The sequence below is a fragment of the Taudactylus pleione genome, unplaced genomic scaffold, assembly GCF_031769625.1.
Source record: "Taudactylus pleione unplaced genomic scaffold, aTauple2 ptg000110l, whole genome shotgun sequence".
In the NCBI taxonomy this organism is placed as follows: domain Eukaryota; kingdom Metazoa; phylum Chordata; class Amphibia; order Anura; family Myobatrachidae; genus Taudactylus; species Taudactylus pleione.
The window spans coordinates 2297858-2319722 of NW_028284512.1; the positions used below are offsets into that span (position 1 = coordinate 2297858).

At 46.4% G+C, this 21865-nt stretch overlaps 1 long non-coding RNA gene across 1 annotated transcript; it reads right to left on the minus strand.

Moving 5' to 3' along the window:
- Window positions 1–1146: 1146 nt before the first annotated feature.
- Window positions 1147–8838, minus strand: LOC148525172 (uncharacterized). The gene is made up of 3 exons (XR_015878302.1): window positions 8759–8838; window positions 8344–8498; window positions 1147–1260 (listed from the first exon to the last, which is right to left on the minus strand). It is a non-coding gene; the product is annotated as an uncharacterized LOC148525172 (long non-coding RNA).
- Window positions 8839–21865: the final 13027 nt, after the last annotated feature.

Here is a 21865-nt window from a genome sequence, read left to right on the forward strand (position 1 = left end):
TCCCGACAAGTGATTTAGCTAGTTATAGTACCCCAACTTTGCACTTTTTCACCCCCAAAACGAAAGTACTTTTTTGGGGTGTTCTTAAGTTTTTTTTTTAGGAATTTTTTAAAGCAGTTATCCTTTGGGGGGCTGTCTTAAGGGTTCTGAGTGGTTTCCCCACCTTTGTACCCCAAAATAAAACGATTTTGCACTTTTTTTCTCCATCTATTCCAAGTAGAATCTTTTTCGCCTATTACATTGCATTGACTTTCCGCGGATGCGAAAAGTGTTTAGAATTGAATACAGAGATAAGTTTCCGCCAGGCGATTGCCGTCATCTGCAATACTTTTTTGCGTATCTCGGCTTTTCACTTCTAATTGAATACGGGCCTTAGAATCCAGTCGGGTTTGCACGCCTCACAAATAATGCAACAAAATGGATTTTTGCGGCCAACAGTTAGATTCTGGCCCAATACCAAATCAGGCCCAGACTACAGTATGTTGCAGAATTATTCTCCCCAGTTATTGGAGACCAGTAAGTGAGTGAGCCCTTGGTGGAGCTCCAACATAATATGTACCGTACACCAGGGTTGCCTACCCTCTCTATTCGGGCGGGAGCCTCCCGATAACCGGGTGCAGCTCCCGCCCCCCCGGAAAGGCAGGCAAGCCTCCCGCATGCCGCCGATCCCCTGCCCCCCCCGTCAGTACCTGATAAACCCCCTACAGCGGGGGGCCGCTGACGCGATTCGTGTCATTTTGGCCCCGCCCCCTGCTTCACAATGCCTGTATTTCGGCATTGTGTAGCGGGGGCGGGGCCAAAATGACGCGATCGCATGGCCCCGCCCCCTGTCACACCCGGAAAAGGCCTTCAGCCCGCCCGGCCACGCCCCCTGTTCTGCCGATCTGGCTGCTCCCTCCCAGAAGGAGCAGCCAGATAGTCGGCAAGTATGCCGTACACACAGAAAGGTTTGCAGTATCTTTAAGTAGAATCTGGTGAAGACACAGGTATGTGAATATGTGTTTGCACTTTTCTTATTCAAGATAAAATTACATTTAAAATATAGAAAAATCATAGTTTTTTGAATACTGAGGTCAGAGAGTACGTTTTTATTGTAGTCAGTTAGGAAACCTCTAATACAAAATCACATCCACTTTATTCCTCAGATTTGTACACTGTCCTCTCATTAAGAGCCTGGACTGGCCTAAAGTTGTCTGCCATTGGGATCTGAATTTCTTCTTCCTCTGCGGTAAAGTACAATGAAGAGACGATTGTGTTGTACTATGGGTATAAAAGAAGAAAAGGATTCTGTCAATATTAACAATGCATTTTATTACTAAGTAGTTATGGGGCTTATTTAAGAACATGGTAAAAAGCGCATGCCCCCAGTGTGTGGGGCTGGTACTGCGGTATAGCTCTCTCCTGTAGCCTGTATTGTTTATGAAGTCTGTGAAATTCTTGTTTGCCCTTTTGAGCCCACTCAGCAATGAGTTCAGAGCAACCTTCCAGAGTACATAAGGCTTGTGAATAGGTTGCCCGGGCATTTTGTGGCCTGTCCAAGTGCCAAGCCCTGCTTTGTATCCATGGATTTGAACTTGCTGCACCCCGGTCTAAAGCCGCATACACACTTAACGATATGCCCCATGAGCGATATCGTTAAGTGTTTTCCCTGAACTGCAGGGCTCGACATTGAGCATACACACTGAACGATATCGTTAACGATATCTTTCAGTGACCACACCCTCCCTCATCCCTGAACATGCAGAACCTGACGATATCGTCAGGTTGCTCTGCATGTTCGGGCGACGGCAGACATCGTTAACGATTTGCGGAAGCATGGATCATTAACGATATTGTGCATACACACTGGACAGTATTGATTACTATGGGCCTGATTCAGACCCGCTCGCGAGAGGGTCGACGTTTGGCCACTGCGCATGCGCACGCCGGAGCCGGCTCCGACGTGCGCATGCGCGAGACCCGGCTAGCGACGGGCGCTCCATCGCTCCGGGTCTCGCTCCAAAAGGGGGCTGCTATCGATTTTGATCGACAGCTCGCACCGTTTTGGAGGCGGGCAGGAGGGGTGGCTGGCCAAACGGAGGCGTTCCCGATGTTTGGGGGCGGCCCCACTGACATCACGAGTGATGTCAGTGGTGAGCTTCTGGCTCTGTTAAGAGCCAGAAGCTCACTGGGGCTTGCGGGAATGAGACCCTACCGCAAGGGTCTCGTCGCAAGCCCCGATGGTCGAGACCATCGCGACCATCACCTGGCTGCTCGCAATAGCTGTGGGTGGTCACCCACAACTATGCGAGCGGGCCGGAGGTCGCACCCAAAAAAAAAAAACGCCCTGATTCAGAGCAAGCGCTCTTTCAGAGCGTCCGGCTCTGAATCAGGCCCTATGAACGATAACTATATCGTTATCGTCCATATCGTCCAATTTATCTTCTAGTGTGTATGAGCCTTAAGTCTGTGACCTTTTGTCTTTTATCTTTGTTTCAGTCTGTTTCTCTGTATTCTGTCTTTCTTGTACTATTTTTTGTGGCATGTATCTACCTAGCCCTCTAAAAACAAGGATAGTGGAACACACAAACTACATACAGAAGAATAAACACACACAGGACCTCATTCAGAGTCGGTCGAAGCGGCCGCACGGTCGTACGGGAAAAGGGGCCGGATATGCAAATGATTCCCTCGCAAGTTGCGTCCCTAAGTTCGGATCGGTAGCTGGCCGACCAAGGGGAGGAAGCGGCCGGAAGACAAAAAAATACGCCCCCTTCTCGTACGCATTACACGTCATCTCCGGGCATATAAGGATTAATCGAGACCATCGAGAACCATCAGAACTGGTCGTAGTGCTTAAGGTTGACCATACCCTCTCTTAAGCTCTACGATCATGTCAGTGTAAAAACCTCCCATGTCACATGTGCCATGACGCTACTTTGTTAATTATGCACTCCCATAAACCGTATGCACTCCCATAAAACGCTGTTCGCATAATTAGGCACGCCTGCGTTCGGATCTCCACTCCCCCGTTTTCAAGCACCTTCCCCTGTTACCACCCACAAACGCCTCAATCTGTCACTCAAACTACCGACCTGGCCTGGAGAGAGAAATTTCTGATCGTAGCGGCTAGTTTGCGCACGCGCATTGCGACCTTTACGCATGCGCAGTATAGCGAACATCGGTGGTGTACGACTGTGCGGCCGCTCCGACCGACTCTGAATGAGGTCCACAGTACCGGGATAAAGACAACAAATGGATAAACGACAGATATCAATTTCATTGAAAATTGCTAGCAACAGTAGTTTGCAGGAATCCATGACCTGCAAACTTTCTTTGTTCTAGGGAATAGGATTGCCACCTAGCAACAGCTGGTGGGTGGATGAGCAAGCCTCCCGAATACCGCTGGGACAAGGTAAAGTGGAAAAAAATTCACTCACTTAGCTTGTCCCTACATAGGAGGGCGGGGCCGAGCAACTGCACTCTGACCTAATGATCATGTTACCGCTGGAGCCCGCCCTCAGATAGATTTTTCAGAAGCCTACTGATGGCAATCCCAAGACTAGACTTGGATAACGAAGGAAAGTTTATCAGTTCAAACGAAGGGAAAATAGACACTGACATAAATCTTTCCAGTTAAATTGTTTACTGAACTGGTAACAAAAACATAGTTTTGATTAATGCAGTGAAGTAATTATACAGTACAAACATAGCAACATGAAGAGCATCCACAGGCTAGGCACAACTATAGGCCCAAATGGCATGAAGGCGAAAAAACAGACGCTGACTTGATCATAATTTGGACAACAAAATGGTAAGACAGAGAGAATTTTTTGATGTCTCTAGCAGTTGATGCCTGTGGCTTGTGATGATCCTCTGGCCTACTCACATACCTCCCAACTGTCCCGAATCCAGCGGGACAGTCCCGTTTTTCTGGGGCTGTCCCACCCGTGGGCCGCAGTGTCCCGCGGTGGGTGGGAAGTTGGGGAGAGCACATACTGCTGTTCTGCATAGCAGAGCAGCTGGTGTGCAGCAGGAGAACAGATGCCGTGCGCATGCGCACGGCATCTGTTCTCATGTGTTAGGACTGCCTGGGGGCTGCCCAGCATCTTGGAGAGTGCTGGGCACGCCCCCATAGTGACGAAAACGGGGAAAACCACGAGGCTCCGCCCCATTTTCTGTAGACTCCGCCCCTGGTGGGCAGGCTACCACATACCTGGTGGTTGCTTGGAAGATCAGTTGGTCTCCAATAATGCTTGGCAAGCTTATGCTCAGAGGATCAATGAGTTGCATGCATTATGGAATGTAGGAACATAACTTTTGCTGCCGCACTAGAGGTGGCAGCTCCCCAGATGGAAGTGTCCCTTAAAGGGGTTAATGGCAAGTGATACATAACCTTGAAGCTTCACCTTTTAGTGGAGCAGTAAGTTTCAATTATGAGATAAGTTACCAAACAAATAATTGGATTTGTCCCATCTTTGAATATATCAAACTCAACTATACAATTTTTAAAGGAGGGTGTTTTGAATCTGTAATATAATTTAAGGTTAGCCCAGCACACCTGGCCACTAAGGCTAAATCTAGTAATAAAGCAAAATTTATCAATAAAAGTACACTCTCTGATCTTGTGTCTAAGGCAGCTTAGAGAGTTAGAACAGGTGGTAAAATGTCTTCAGTTAGCCTTGGTGATAAAAAAGGCAAGAGCTGAACCATAATAGCAGATGGTGGCTGATGCAAGGCCTGCATCATATTTGGCAGCCAGAAGTCCAGGAAGGAGATAAGCTGTTCTAGCTGTATTAGCAGTACTATGCCATACATTAATTCTCTAATCATGGTAGAATATCTGGTCCATGAATGGCCTCAGTGAGGCAATGATAAGGACTACTGTAGAAGATGACAATCTTGAGTCTTGTTAGCAGCACATTCATGTCATTCTCAATATGCACGGGGCAACTTGTCCAGAAGATCTGAAGAACCCTGGAAGCAGACTTTGGAGAGTTCCAGAGGAATTTTGGGCCCTTTGCACAACTGATTAGTGGAAACAATAGCCTGGATGGCCAGAGAGGATAAACTAGTATTAAATGGGATACCTGGTCTGTTCCCATTTTGTGCAGTATCTTCAGTTAAAAGCAGGTGGTGGGAGAAGCAGGAGAGATTGGAGTCACGCTGAGCACCCCCCACCGCTAAGCCCGCACTGTACCCGGCTGCCGATGCAACATCTCAAGCGCCGCAGGTAAAACTGAGACCCAGAAGGAGAAAGCAACCCGTGGAACAGGGAGAAGATCGCTACCCTCGGAGACGCTCAGGTATAGTAAGGGACAGATAGGAGAGGAATGTGCACACGGACTAACATTTGCGGAAGCACTGGGAATCACCATTAAGCCTCCACTCTCAATGTAGTCTTAAAAGACTATAAACATATATATGTTGTTTGTGTATCCGTGTGTTCGTCTGCTCATTAGGAAATTTAACCACAAGCTCTTAATCATTACCTTAACTTCTATCAAGACTTTGGATGTAATCAGACTAAAGACACTGAGCTCTAATGGTCTAAACAACAATATCAGACCCTCCAACATGACCCGTTCCATTAGGTACAAAATGCTCTGCTCCTGGACTTCCTTCTTAATTGATGATTGCAGCCACCTGAGGTGAAACACCTGTCTCATCAATCACCTAGTTCAACACAGGTGACTGCAATCATAATTAGGTGGTAAGTCCAGGAGCAGAGCATTCTGTACCTAATGGAACGGGTCACGTTGGAGGGTAGGCAAAATGAATCTGTGAACCCTAAGCCAAGACCATCAAATAAAAAAACCCACAGAATGAATCTACGAAGGATTCCATCACCATCCACCGTAACTGCAAAATATTCAGCCAACAAGATAAACTTTTATTTAATACTGTGTTTTATGTAGCCAGAGTCTGCATGTTACAAATGATGCTACTTCTGGCTGAGGGACTTTCAATACTCAGGATGCCAGTGTCAGCTGCTTCCAAGGATGAAGCCAGTGGCTTCGGCACGCCCAGAGAACAGGGCCGACATGCCCCCATTTTCTGCAAAGCTGCCTGTCGCCACCGCCAAACGCCAGCAGCAGGTCAATCATGCTGTGGCGTTTGAGGGCGACGTGAGTGACATCACAGTCTCAGATCTGCACATGCATAGTGTGGCTTCTGCGCATGCACAGATCTAAATACATTGGAGAGGTGTGTAAATATCAGGCTTACATACATCTCTGAATCAGGCCACGTCAGGGGCGTATCTATAATGGGTGCAGGGTGTGCGAGGCACACAAGCCCCTGGGTCCAGGGGGGCCCACCTCTACGTAGTGCTGCTTTGCATCGCCGAGCCGGGCCCCCTCCTCTCTTAAAATGCTCCTAGCCAACATGTTTGCATTTTACCCTTGCCTGACTGATTACCCAGATATGTTATTGGTTGCTCCAGAGACTCTTGACTATGGCATTTTCCTCTATTCCCTTGTGATTCCTTCTCTTGGTTACATAAATCCTAATCCTGCTCTGCCCTGGGATTCTATTCTTATTTATCTATTGCTGGGTACACACGGAACGATCGTCAGCGATTACGATATCGCTGAATGATCTTCCTTTAAAAATCCTGGTGTGCTGGATGAACGATATTGTTCATCCACACACCCAAAAACCACCAACAACCAACATTGCAGATCCCTATGGAGACATAATGATATCGCCCAGATTGGCCTGCATGCATGGCCGATGGACGATATCGTTATTGTCCAGCGGGAGCGTGCATCGTTGGTCATTCGTTGTATACACACGGAATGATATGAACGATATATATCGTTGAGCGATATCATTACTGTTCATATCATAACGATATATAATTTCGTGTGTACGTACCTTATCAGTAATCACTGCACCATTCAGGGATGATTTCCTATTTCTTTGACAACAGTAAGCTAATAAAAGCTGACATCTGATTGGTTGCTATATGTGTAGTATATTTGCAGCTCTTTGCTTCATGTTATTGAATAAACCAAATATTTGAACATTTAAAAAAGTATTAATATGATCAATTAAACATTACATTATTATTTCATTCATGAGAAGTAATAATAATAAATATGAAAAACTCAGAAACTGAGATCAGTGTTATGAACTGGCTTCTGCATTTAGATTTAGCACTCAGGCTGCTGCGATCAGGGGATTTATTTACTAAGTGTTGGGTTCTAAAAACTACAACTTCCGATCATGTTTACCCCTGAAACTTAAAAAGCCAATGATTTCACTAGCCATGTTTTGCTAGTTAAAATCACTGCCCTTTTAAAATTCGGACATAGGGCCTCATTCAGCTGCGTACGCAATTGCGATTACAGCTGCGATTTCGTGTGGAACACAGGGCCCGATTCAGACCCGAACGCAGGCGTGCCTGAGGATCTTAACGCCATTTCAGAGGCGTGCATAATTAAGAGGCAGCGTCATAGTACACGTCACTTTGCAGAATTTTGCACTGAAGTGCTCGCAGTGCTTGTGGTAGGGTATAGTCAACCACAAGTGCTGCGTATGCATCCGATGGTACTCGATGGTACCGATGGTTGCATACACTTCCTGGAGATGACGTGCGCAAGTCTTAAGACAGGCTGGTGGGCGTCTGCATACACAAAGCGATCGCACGCCAAGACATAGCGGGTGTGCTGATGCCTTGCCGTGTGATCGCCTGCCTTGCTGGGTGTGTGCCGGATTTGCATACACTGGGTGCGTGCGTACGCATCTAGCGAGAGGGTCTGAATCGGGTCCACAGTGCGAAAATATGCTAATGCCTGCCGAAGCACAGCCAGCATAGGGATGCCCACAGCTGCTTTCTCATATCCGTCCAACCTTACTTTTCTCCGTATACATCGGTACCGTCGACGCACATCAGCTTGTCACGCAGTATTTACAGCAGGTCTGATTAGCCGCAGAAACTGCACGACTTCTCATACACATAGGGTTCTCAAGCTGCGTATGCAATCGCAGTGGCTAATCTATGCAGCCCATGAAATGGCGTTCAAATGGACAGGCACGCCTGCGTTTTCCTGACCACTCCCCCGTCACCACCCCTAAATCCTGACAGCCTGTCACTCACTTAGCGATAGATTCTTCTGTGCATCCGTAATCGCAATGCGATCGCGCAGTGCGGCTTGTACGCATGCACAATGGCAAACAATCATTTAACTTTTACTGGGGGGCTGCTGCCTGATTTACTTCACTCTGCAGACAGTAGGGGTCCCATTCATTAATAATCACATTTGCAATGCGACCTGGGCAGGATATTAGCGCCCCCGTGATCGCATTGCAAGATGAATCGGCCCCTAAAACGCTAGTTTTTCCAGTGAATGTTCTTACCTGTGACAGGTCGATCTGCTGAACGGAGCTCAAGACGTGCCAGGCTACATTCTCAGAGCACGTTGGGGTTGTGAGGGAGCCGCTGTAGCTATAATAACTGTCCAACTGGAGTGATAGAGTATCCCTCAAGTTAAAGATTATTGATGCGTTCTGCCCTGAAAAAAATAGGACACATAATGATGAGCAAAAACGAAACAAGCAGAAGAACCCTGCATGCCCACAGCATGTGTATTGGATGATACAATTTAAAGTATTTCATTCAATGTATAGAGGCATTACCTTTAAAAATGTGCATACAACTAAATAAAGAAGTTACCCCATCAGCCCAAGTCATAGACGTCTGTTTATGAAAGCCAAAACAAAACTGATACACTACCCCACATCATGATACCGTTGTGTACTGAGCATAACATACTTCCCAATCATCCTGATATTTTCCCGACAATTCCACTCACTGAATGTGAAAGGGGTATGGCCTAAGGCAGGGGTTCCCAACCACGGTCCTCAAGGCACACTAACAGTCCAGGTTTTAAGGATAACTATACTTGAACACAGCTGACTTAATTAGTACCTCAGTTATTTTGACTTTACTATCCAGGCTTAACCATGGATATCACTAAAACCAGGACTGTTAGTGTGCCTTGAGGACCGAGGTTGGGAATCACTGGCCTAAGGGATGTGCCCCCAGATTCGTGTTATAGGGGGATCATAGCTGTGGCCTAAGGGATGTGCCCCTAGATTCGTGTTATAGGGGGATCATAGCTGTGGCCTAAGGGATGTGCCCCCAGATTCGTGTTATAGGGGGATCATAGCTGTGTCCTAAGGGATGTGCCCCCAGATTCGTGTTATAGGGGGATCATAGCTGTGGCCTAAGAGATGTGCCCCCAGATTCGTGTTATAGGGGGATCATAGCTGTGGCCTAAGGGATGTGCCCCAGATTCGTGTTATAGGGGGATCATAGCTGTGGCCTAAGGGATGTGCCCCCAGATTCGTGTTATAGGGGGATCATAGCTGTGCCCTAAGGGATGTGCCCCCAGATTTGTGTTATAGGGGGATCATAGCTGTGGCCTAAGGGATGTGCCCCCGGATTCGTGTTATATGGGGATCATAGCTGTGGCCTAAGGGATGTGCCCCAGATTCGTGTTATAGGGGGATCATAGCTGTGGCCTAAGGGATGTGCCCCCAGATTCATGTTATAGGGGGATCATAGCTGTGGCCTAAGGGATGTGCCCCAGATACGTGTTATAGGGGGATCATAGCTGTGGCCTAAGGGATGTGCCCCTAGATTCATGTTATAGGGGGATCATAGCTGTGGCCTAAGGGATGTGCCCCCAGATTCGTGTTATAGGGGGATCATAGCTGTGTCCTAAGGGTTGTGCCCCCAGATTTGTGTTATAGGGGGATCATAGCTGTGGCCTAAGGGATGTGCCCCCAGATTCGTGTTATAGGGGGATCATAGCTGTGGCCTAAGGGATGAGCCCCCAGATTCGTGTTATAGGGGGATCATAGCTGTGGCCTAAGGGATGAGCCCCCAGATATGTGTTATAGGGGGATCATAGCTGTGTCCTTGTTACAAGTCACAGTCACAAATTGAATCCTTCTAACAGGTTGCCCAGACAGGACGGGGTTACTTCAGTTGTTCCTGTAGCTAGGCGATCGACACGCCTCAGGAAGTGATGTTTTCCACAAGTGCAAACCTGATTGGGACTTTAGCCTATTTATATTCACTGGACTATTGCAGCTGTGCCGACTATAGCGTGTCTGTGAGTTTCATCGGCTTTGCTGCATGATCAGTTTGTTTGTTTCTCCTCGTGATACAGCTCATCAACTTCCGTATGGCTTTCCAGCTGCACCAAGCAGCCCCCGTGCTGCCATACGGCTTCATCAGCTTCCATACGTCTTCCTAACCGCACCAAGCAGCCCCCGTACTGCCATCGGCGCATTAGCTTCCATACGGCTTCCCAGTCGCACCAAGCAGCCCCCGTGCTGTCATCAGCTCATCAACCTTCATGCGGCTCCCAAGCCACAGTCAAAACCTACATTGTTTTCTAACGGCTATTGCTGCACCATCGGCACTATTGCAGCCACATCATTGGCTCCCAAAGCCTTGCCAAAATCTAGACTGTTTACTAATGGCTATTTCCACACCATCGGCACAATTGCTGCACCATTGGCACTATTGCCGCACCATCAGTACAATTTCCGCACCATCGGCACATTCGCCGCATCATCGGCTCCCAAAGCCATTGCCAAAACCTAGACTGTTTAATAAAGGCTATTGCCACACCATCGGCACAATTGCCGCACCATCGGTACAACTGCTGCACCATCGGCACATTCGCCACATCATCGGCTCCCAAAGCCATTGCCAAAACCTAGACTGTTTACTAACGACTATTGCCGCACCATCGGCACAATTGCTGCACCATCAGCACTATTGCTGCACCATCGGCACAATTGCTGCATCATCGGCTTCCAAGGCCATTTCTAAAGACTAGACTGTTTACTAACGGCTATTGCCACACCATCGGCACAATTGCTGCACCATCGGCACTATTTCCGCACCATCTATACTATTGCCGCGTCATCGGCTGCTGTGCTACTTTAAACCACTTCAGAAACCTCCCGTGCCCTTCTGCTCCACGGGAGGTTTCTGTCCTCCCTGAGCTCGCCTTAGGACACCTGCGTTACGGTTTGACAGGTGTACCGCCCCAGTCAAACTCCACACCTGGTCAAATAGCCACTCTTCTTTTCCTCAAAGCCTTGCCATCACCTGCATCTGTTCCAACTGTACATTTCATCTATTGAATTCCCTTGTACCTCCATGTGAGCCGCTACTACCCCGAGCATAAGTCCAGGTGGCTGCCTAAGTACCGGTGAACGTATCCAAGTTCTAAGGGAACAACGGGCGGTTGTTATTGGTGAAGATCTTGCTAGCCAGGTTCTTGTGGTCTCACATGGAGTAGGCTTTGGGATTCGTAACAGTCCTAAGAGATGTGCCCCCAGATTTGTGTTATAGGGGGATCATAGCTGTGTCCTAAGGGATGTGCCCCCAGATTCGTGTTATAGGGGGATCATAGCTGTGGCCTAAGGGATGTGCCCCTAGATTCGTGTTATAGGGGGATCATAGCTGTGGCCTAAGGGATGTGCCCCTAGATTCGTGTTATAGGGGGATCATAGCTGTGGCCTAAGGGATGTGACCCCAGATTCGTGTTATAGGGGGATCATAGCTGTGGCCTAAGGGATGTGCCCCCAGATTCGTGTTATAGGGGGATCATAGCTGTGTCCTAAGGGATGTGCCCCCAGATTCGTGTTATAGGGGGATCATAGCTGTGTCCTATTTTGTTACATGTTTTGTCCCAATTTGGCAGGATTAAAACAGCCATTTTTGCCAGTGATTTAGGGACTCTGGACCTTATTCAGAGTCGGTCGTGAGCGCCGATGCGCTCGCAACCGACTCGATGGTTGGTCCTGCGCACGCGCAGCAGCCGCACTGTGCGTGCGCAAGCCCCGGAGCTCTCTACAAAAGGGGCGGCTGTCAATGTTGATCGACAGCTCGCCCCGTTTTGTAGGCGGGACGGGGGGTGGTTTCCAAAACGGAGGCGTTCCCATGCAAACGCCTGCCGTTTTGTGGGCGGCCGCACTGACATCATCAATGATGTCAGTGGGGAGCTTCCTGCTCAAACAGAGCAAGAAGCTCCCTGGGGCCTTTGGGTCTCGTCGTAAGCCCCAATGGTCACGATGGTGATGACCATCGCGACCATCACCCTGGCCGTTAGCTAAGCTGTGGGTGGTCGCACTTGTATAATGAAGCGGCCGCCCTCATTCAGAACGAGCGGCCGCTTCAGGCGACAGCCTCTGAGTGAGGCCTCTATGTACTAAGTGCTGGAGAGAGATAATGTGGACGGAGATAAAGTACCAACTACTGAACTCCTTACTGTCATTTTTCATACAAAGCCTGTAAAGTGATAGTTAGGAGCCGATTGGTTGGTACTGTATCTCCGTCCACTTTATCTCTTTACAAGGCTTAGTACATAGGGCCTGATTCAGAGCCGGACGTTATTTGCGGACAGTCATTCTGAAAAAGGGGCCGGATATTTAAATAGAGCGCTCGCTCTTTGCGGTCTGTTGACGCCTCTATGTCTGAACGATCAAACGAAACATGCGCTCGCTATTTTGAAAAAACGCCCCCTGGCCACTCACATCATACGTCATCTCCGCTATTTATTAGATTAATCGAGTACATCGAAAGGCGTATGAACTGCTCGCTGTTCTTGTGGCAGCATTTTCCTACCGCAATCATGCGAGCAGTTCAGGCTAAAAGACAACCAAGTGACGTGGTCGATGATGCTGCTTTGTTAATTATGCACACCCTTAAAACGTCCGTTTTGACCGTTTGGCACGCCTGCGTTCTGATCTCCACTCCCCGTTTTCAAGCACCTTCCCCTGTCACCACCCACAAACGCCTCATCCTGTCACTCACATTAGCAGGCATTCGCTATTTTGCGAGCACACGATTTCCGACCGCACTGACTGGTTCGCGCATGCGCATTACAACCCATACGCATGCGCAGATGTGCGAACATCGCTCGGAGCGAACGAGCGGCCGCTTACGAGCGGCTCTGAATCAGGCCCGTAGACCCTAAAGTTTGTTTTCACTTCGCCCTATATAGTAAAAGGGTTAGAGCTAATCATATCCCTGTCATTGCTGCAATAACCTTGCTGGTTTCAAGCATCAGGGTATATGTAGTTCCCCGCACCAGTGGAAGCAGCAGCGACAAGCGTGCGTCTGTCTGTTAAAGGTGGTGTAACCCCCAAAGTGCACTCCACAAAAAATTAAAAATTCTTTTTGTTTCTGTCTTTGTGAATTGTGTGGGCTGTAGCCGCACCTGCATCCTCAAAGCAGCAGCGACAAGCGTGCGTCTGTCTGTTAAAGGGTGGTGTTACCCCCAAAGTGCGCTCCAACAAAATAAAATAATCTTCTTTTTTTCTGTGTTTGTGTGTGAAATGTATGCGCAGTAGCAGCAACTGCATCCTCAAAGCAGCAGCGCCAAGCGTGCGTCTGTCTGTTAAAGGGTGGTGTAACCCCCAAAGTGCGCTCCACAAAAAATAAAAAATTCTTCTTTTTTTTCTGTCTTTGTGAATTGTGTGGGCTGTAGCCGCACCTGCATCCTCACAGCAGCAGCGCCAAGTGTGTGTCTGTCTGTTAAAGGGTGGTGTAACCCCCAAAGTGCGCTCCACAAAAAATAAAAAATTCTTCTTTTTTTCTGTCTTTGTGAATTGTGTGCACTGTACGTGCATCAACAAAGGAGCAGCGCCAAGCATGCGCCTGTGTCCCATAAGTCTATTAAAGGGTGGTGTAACCCCCAAAGTGCGCTCCACAAAAAATAAACAATTTTTTTTTTCTGTGTTTGTGTGCGAAATGTATGCGCAGTAGCCGCACATGCATCAACACAGCAGCAGCGCCAAGCGTGCGCTTGTGTCATAAGTCAAGGGCCGGTTTGAACATCTGGTCCGGACTGAAGGACGTGCCAACAATTTCTGACATGTCTACTGTCACTGCATATGATACTGTCACCACTGACAGAATGGTGGAGGATTACATTGGTGACAGCATCCAAGTAGGGATGTCAGACAGTCCATACCTGTACTGGCAGGAAAAAGAGGCAATTTGGAGACCCCTGTACAAACTGGCTCTATTTTACCTGAATTGTCCCCCCTCCAGTGTGTACTCCGAAAGAGTGTTTAGTGCAGCCGGGAACCTTGTCAGCAAAAGGCGTAGGAGGTTGCTTCCACAAAATGTGGAGAAGATGATGTTCATAAAAATGAATTATCAACTTTTCCAGGGAGACCAGCCTCCAGAATGTACAGAGGGACCTGTGGTGGTGGATTCCAGTGGGGACGAATTAATACTCTGTGAGGATGAGGATGTACACAACACTGAAGAGGGTGAAGAATCGGTGGATGAGGAGGATGAGGACGACATCTTGCCTCCGTAGAGCCAGTTTGTGCAGGGCCAGATTAATTGCCAGCTTGTTTTGTGGGGGCCCAAACGAACCAATCATTTCAGCCACAGTTGTGTGGCAGACCTTGGCGCTGAAATTGTTAAAGTGTGCATGTCCTGTTTATACAACATAAGGGTGGGTGGGAGGACCCAAGGACAATTCCATCTTGCACCTCTTTTTTTTCTTTGCATTATGTACTGTTTGGGGCCTAGTTTTTCAAACTGCCATCCTGTCTGCCACTGCAGTGTCACTGCTAGATGGGCCACATGTTTGTGCCACCCACTCGTATCGCTTAGCATAGTCATCCAGCTACCTCGGTGCAACCTTTTGGACATAAAACACTATTGTGAGGTGTGAGGTGTTCAGAATAGACTGGAAATGAGTGGAAATTAAGGTTATTGAGGTTAATAATAGCATAGGAGCAGAAAAACCCACAAATTCTGTGATTTTAGCTGTTTTTATGCTTTTTTTCAAAAAAATACAGATCCAAAACACAAAACCCAGAACCCAAAACACGGAAGGGTGGTTTTGGCAAAACCAATCCAGATCCAAAACACGAAGAAAGATCCAGATCCAAAACCAAAACACAAAACACGAAAAGTGGCCGGTGCACACCCCTAGTACATACAGTACCTCACAGAATTACGCGATTGTGGTTGTTCTTGCTTATCTATATTTCTATGTGACGACACTGAGGAAATGATTCCTGAAGGCTATACATGTGGATCTGTCTGATGTGTGGCTCTAATGAAAATACATATAGTACTACTGTTCCAGGCTGGGTATTGAAAGAAACCTATTTTAAGTAAGTGAACCAACTGGAACCCTCAAATGTCACCGTTCCATATATAGAGTAGACTCTCATCAATTTCCTCCTCTTTTTTGCATGAATTGTTGACCAACGATGGAGTTGACCAACAAGTATATCTTTTATGGTTTCACATAGCAGGGCCGAAACTAGGATATCTGTCACCCGGTGCAAGGCAGCAATTTTGCGCCCCCTCCCTTCCCGTACCTGGATTTTGTCCTTGCTCCTCCATAAGAAAGTTTATGCCCCACAGTAAGGCGTCTAATTACTTTAAAATTACCTGCTCGTTGCCAGGCTGTTTCATGCTCGTTGCCATGTGGGTTTATGCTCGTTGCCAGGGGTTACATGCTCGTTGCCAGGGGGTTTCATGCTTGTTGTCAGGGGATTTATGCTCATTACCAGGGGTTCCATGCTTGTTGCCAGAGGTTCCATGCTTGTTGCCAGGGGGTTTATGCTCATTGCCAGGGGTTTCATACTCCTTGCCATGGGGCTTCATGTTCTTTTCCAGGGAGGTTTATGCTCGTTGCCACTGGGCGTATGCTCGTTGCCATGGGGTTTATGATCGTTGCCAGGGGATTTCACGGGAGAAGATGTAGCTTTCAGCATCTTCTCCCGGCAGCGCCAGCGTTCCCGGCACTTCCGGGAATGCTGTGTGCATTGCGCTCTGCTAACAGACACCAGAGGTCCAGTAGGACCTCTAGCATCTGTCTCCTCCTTGGCGGCGGCCATTTTTGGGTGGCCGTTTTCAGCAGAGTCCATGCGGACGGCTAGTCCGCATGGAATCTGCTGAAAACGGCCATCCAAAAATGGCTGCCGCCAAGGAAGAGACATACACTAGAGGTCCAGTAAGAATCTCTAGCATTTGTCTCCTCTTTGACGGCGGCTATTTTTGGATGGCTGTTTTGTGAATCTGCGCCCCCAAGCCACCTCGAGCAAGCTTTTTTCATCCCCTGCAATCTGGCACCCGGTGTACGTGCACCTCTAGCCCCCCTCTAGTTACGGCCCTGCACATAGGAATGAAACTAAAAGCACTTTTTGGCCTGTCCATTGTATTACTTGTGGAATTGTAAATGAGTATTAAGGGACACATCCACTTGCCGATAATACTGAGCGATTGCATGATTACGACATCGTAATCGTGAAATCGTTCAGTAATCATGCACAAATCGTGCACCTTTATGTCGGAAACGACCAGCGATGCGCGCTCCCGCTGGTCGTTTCCAACATCAATCATCGTCCGAACATGCTGTACAACCTGACAATAACGTCAGATTGAGCATGTTATGGAATGATTGATGTGCCTACACTGAACGACTGCTCATTCAGTGTAGCCACAGCACAGACTGTCAAAAGACTGCACAATTACAATGTCGTAATCGTGCAGTCGTTTTTAGGTCTGTTAGTGGTGGTGTGCCCTAAGTGTGCCTCAGGATTGGACTAAGCTGTTGTTTTTGGAAACAAGAGTCACAAGCTATTTTATATCGAATTACTAATCAGGCTATTCACCACCTGTAGCGTCTGTTAAATAGAACTCTGCATTTTAATCAGCAAATTGATTTATCGCGTAATACAGTATATACAGTCTTCCCAGCAAATTTGGATTTCAACATTTTTATCTATCACAACCTATCTTTTGGATGTCAACAAGACAGTATTTTTACTTAAGCAAAGAGAAAGTGAGAATAATATTAGGCTACCTAATAAGTTCAATAATTGTAACAAAGAGCCTCCTATAAATTATCTCTTGTGCCCAGGTGTGTCCTTATGCCAAATGGCAGGGGTCCCTGTTGCCCGGAGACACCTATTAATTATGTTGAGAAGCTGCAGTTTGGAATAGTTAGGTCTGTCTGTAACTCCACCCATAGCTTCTCAACTGTCTCCACCTGTGACTCTAGCCCCTTATATGTACAATGAGCCTGCTTCCTGGTGGTACTACAAGTAAAGAAAGAGCTGAGAGATTGAAAGCCACTTCCTTTTTTTACAGTTACTGGCAAGACATTTCTCAAATGTATGTTTCACCCAGGATAAAGCTTAAAAGGAACAGTCTAGTTGTACGTGACAGTAGCATGTGAGTATTGTGGAGTGCATGACATCAGCATGTGGTGGTGTGAGTCGTAGTATGGTATTGAATTGGTTCCCCATGGAACCCTCATACTGAGCAGCGACCGCTAACATTGAAGGGCAGCAATCAGTAGCTTCTACCTGTTAATATGCCAGGTGCTGCTTCTCCATGTCAGTGTTTGGCTGGATGTACGGTGCTTGGCTATGATGTCAAAACTCAGCAATACTCTCCCAATCTGAACGGAACAGAGGATGCCACCCCTTCAACCCACCTGCCTGGCAACATAGGAAGGGGAGGAGTGCAAAAACTGAAGTAGGGCTGGCCATTGATGATTAGTACCATTTGATTGATGGTTTGCCAGCTATGGTCAATGGTTTTTCCATGGATGACAGAGTGATGGCTTTTTTTCTTCTCCCGTGACACTGGGTATATGGAGCTTAGCTCTGCAGCCCAACATGACCCACAAAGCCCCACCCCCTCTCTATATTGACCTACTGCCCGGGATATCACGAGACATGAAGCCCCACCCTCTACCCTGATTGGCCCGCTGCCCCGCATGTCACAGAGCAGGCATGTAAATTGATGGGCGATGGAGACCATCCATGGTTAAGCCTTTGACAGCAATCCCTAAACTGAAGGTGACAATGGAGGTTAGTGGGGGATGCTGATGTTGCAATTAGACTTACTACTCTTAAATGTATTACAGAATTTCAGTAGAATGATTTATTACCTGATCATCATCATTGTGTTGATGATTGTGACTTAAATTTTTTTTTATTTCTATAAGAATTTAGGTGCAGCTAAAACCAACTTACCTTTGTGGGAAACTTCGGGAAGAATATCGATAATGCTACTGAAACGATCATTTCTTTCCCCTATCTGGAAGCAAAAATACATACATACACTAATAGAATAAGCTGTTATATATTTTTCTTACATTTTTCTTATATTAAAGCTAAACTATAGTTCTGAAAAGTTTATATGAGTCTGTCCAAGGTTTATCATTAAAAGCTATGCAAGAAATGAGGAGAAAGACTTCTGCGGGACAGGCAGAGCTACACCTAAGGATAGACTGCAAATGTATTAGCTGATGTTGTCTTATAGTAAAAGCTATTTTAATCATATTCACTTTCAGAAACAGTCATCTGCGCTAAAGACTAATTAAAAAAATTGTCCTTGGCTGTCATTCTAAACATTTTACATTTATTTCTCGTTTTTTTCCGGTAAACTTTACAAAGGAGTAACAATAGTCCTTACTTCAAAAAGTTGACCAATTACAGCCAGGCCATCCGATTTTGTTTTGGCTTCTGCTAAATCTGCATATTTTGTGTTGTAAAAAACAAAGTGCATCTGTGGGGGGAAAAATTATAGTAAGTACATGTCACAAAATTGCCAATTTAAAGATGAATTCCCAGGTAATGTGAAAAAAAAAAAAAAAATACCCTCCTCAGTATTCTCCAGAAGTTATCTCCTGACTATACACTTAGGGGTCAATTTAACTATCTGCGAGTGGGGGTGAGTTGCCATTACAATGGTGTGAAAACGCCATCAGCTGAACCTCAACTTATCCCCCTTGCGGCCCGATTTCATCCCAGACTCGTGGGGGTCAATTCAATTAGGTGCAAGGGGGGCAAATTGCAGTTGCAAGGGCGTGGCAATACCAGTAACTCGCCGCCTTCATGGCCCGATTTCCTGCTGGACTCGAGGATTTGGGGATTTTTGACTGGCATATCCCCCAGACCCCACCTGCAGTAACTTTGTATCTGGACAAACTGCGGTCACAATGCAAAGGGTGCAAATATTTTCTTTTTAAGTTAAGTAAGTTTTATTGCCATTTTAAGAAAAATTAACAACCAATAATATAATAAATAGCATGTAAGACATATCGGCGTCAAAGAAGTAGCGTATATATCAGCATATTATACAAATTATAATAAATATGATATTTAATGCAATTAATGTTGTTCAGGGTCAGGTTAACAGAATATATAATATCATAATAACAGAATATACAGCGCCTTGCAAAAGTATTCACCCCCTTGGCTTTTTACCTTTTTTATTACATTACAACCTGTAATTTTAATTTTATTTATTTTTTCTGAATTTTATGTGATGGATCTGCACAAAATAGTCTAATTTGGTGAAGTTAAATGTGAAAAATATATATAAAAAAGAATCTTTATAAATAAGATTCCGAAAATTGGCATGTACATATGTAATCACCCCCTTTGCTATGAAGCCCCTCAAAAGTTCTGTTGCAACCAATTACCTTCAGAAGTCACATAATTAGTTAAATGAAGTCCACCTGTGTGAAATCTAAGTGTCACATGATCTGTCAGTATAAACACACCTTTTCTGAAGGCCCCAGAGGCTGCAACACCACTAAGCAAGAGGCATCACACCATGAAGACCAAGGAGCTCTCCAAACAAGTCAGGGACAATTCTGGGTTGGGTTATAAAAAAATATCCAAATCTTTGATGATCCCCTGGAGCACCATCAAATTCATCATCATCAAATGGAAAGAACATGGTACCACAACAAACCTGCCAAGAGAGGGCCACCCACCAAAACTCACAGACCGGGCAAGGAGGGCATTAATCAGAGAGGCAGCACAGAGACCAAAGGTAACCCTGAAGGAGCTGCAGAGTTCCACTACAGAGACTGGTGTATCTGTGCATGTGACCACAATAAGCCGTACACTCCATAGAGCTGGGCTTTATGGAAGAGTGGCCAGAAAAAAAGCCATTACTTAGTGATAAACATAAGAAGACACGATTTGAGTTTGCCAAAAGACATGTGGGCAACTCCCCAAATGTATGGAGGAAGGTGTTCTGGTCAGATGAGAATAAAATTTAACTTTCCGACCACCAAGGAAAACGCTATGTCTGGCGCAAACCCAACACATCCCATCACCCCAAGAACACCATCCCCACAGTGAAGCATGCTGGTGGCAGCATCATGCTGTGGGGATGTTTTCCAGCAGCAGGACTGGGAAACTGTTTCAAGTCGAGGGAAAGATTGATGGTGCTAAATACAAGGATATTCTTGAGCAAAACCTGTTTCAGTCTGCCTGTGATTTGAGACTGGGATGGAGGTTCACCTTCCAGCAGGACAATGACCCGAAACATACTGCTAAAGCAACACTAGAGTGGTTTAAGGGGAAACATTTAAATGTGTTGGAATGGCCAAGTCAAAGCCCAGATCTCAATCCAATTGAGAATCTGTGGTCAGACTTGAAGATTGCTGTTCACAAGCGGAAACCATCCAACATGAAGGAGCTAGAGCAGTCTTGCCTTGAGGAATGGGCAAAAATCCCAGGGGCAAGATGTGGCAAGCTCATAGAGACTTATCCAAAGCGACTTGCAGCTGTAATTGCCACAAAAGGCGGCTCGACAAAGTACTGACTTTAGGGGGGTGAATAGTTATGCACACTGAAGTTTTCTGTTATGTTGTCCTAAATGTTGTTGGATTCACAATATAAAAAAACACAACTTCACAGTTGTAGGTATGTTCTGTGAATGAAATGATGCACACCTTCAAACAATCCAGTTTAATTCCAGATTGTGAGGCAACAAAACATGAAAAATGCAAAGGGGGTGAAAACTTTTGCAAGGCACTGTATATATAATAATATATACAGGGGTAGTGGTGTATGTTTGTGTATGCTGTTTAATTATATTATATAATATATAATAGCAATTAAACAGCATACACAAAAATACAGCACTACCCTTGTTCAGGCAGAGGTCATATTGAGACTGGCACCAGCAATCACAAATCTTATGATACTTATGAGCAGCATTCCTAGAGGTGTATAAGTACCTTTCAAGGTCAGCGGTATCATTAACAAGAGCCTGCCACAAATGTACGGAAGGGGGGGGGGGGAGTCAGATCCGGGTCTAGGCATTTTGGTGCCCTGGGCAAGAAAAAGCATTGGCGCCCACCCCCCCCGCATTTTTTTAAACAGGGGCAGTGCACGCAGTTTAGCTAGTTTCAATTCTTTATCCCGCTACCTGATTAAAGCTACACTTTGTGATAAATGTTATTTACAGTAAGTCAAGTTTCTGTTGCAAATTTATTGCAGCAAGGTTGGCCCTGGGAATGATATGTACATACATAGAGTAGTAATAACTAACCACATAAATAACCTACCACTCTGCACTTGCTACACTGTTGCACTAATTATGCAAGGTGTGACCATAGTTACAGTGGAACATGTCATCCTTGGGAGAGAGCACAGGGCTGGTGCAGGTATAGCACGTCAGGGACTGCAAACGGATAATTAAAGGGACAGTACAGGGACTGTAAAGAACGCACAGGGCTAGTACAGGGGTAGTTGAAAGAAAAACGGAAACAGTCAGAAGAGTGTCGGCCCAAGACCACTATAGCATAGCAGCTGCCTGTCAGCTCGGAGGATGCTGTAGCCACCACTCTCCCCTCACTCACTGCTGCCCACTGCTCCTCCGTACTACTGCCTCGCATCCTGTGCCCTGTAAGTCATTCATAGAAGGATCGGTGGGGGGAAACGCAAGCAACATACACAATGGGTGCCCGGCAAATAGAGATCGCTGTTGTGGCTGGGTCTGCCCAGAAGCAGCCTAGTTAAGGCCCTGGCTTACACCCATGCTTTTAACCATTTTGCCTGC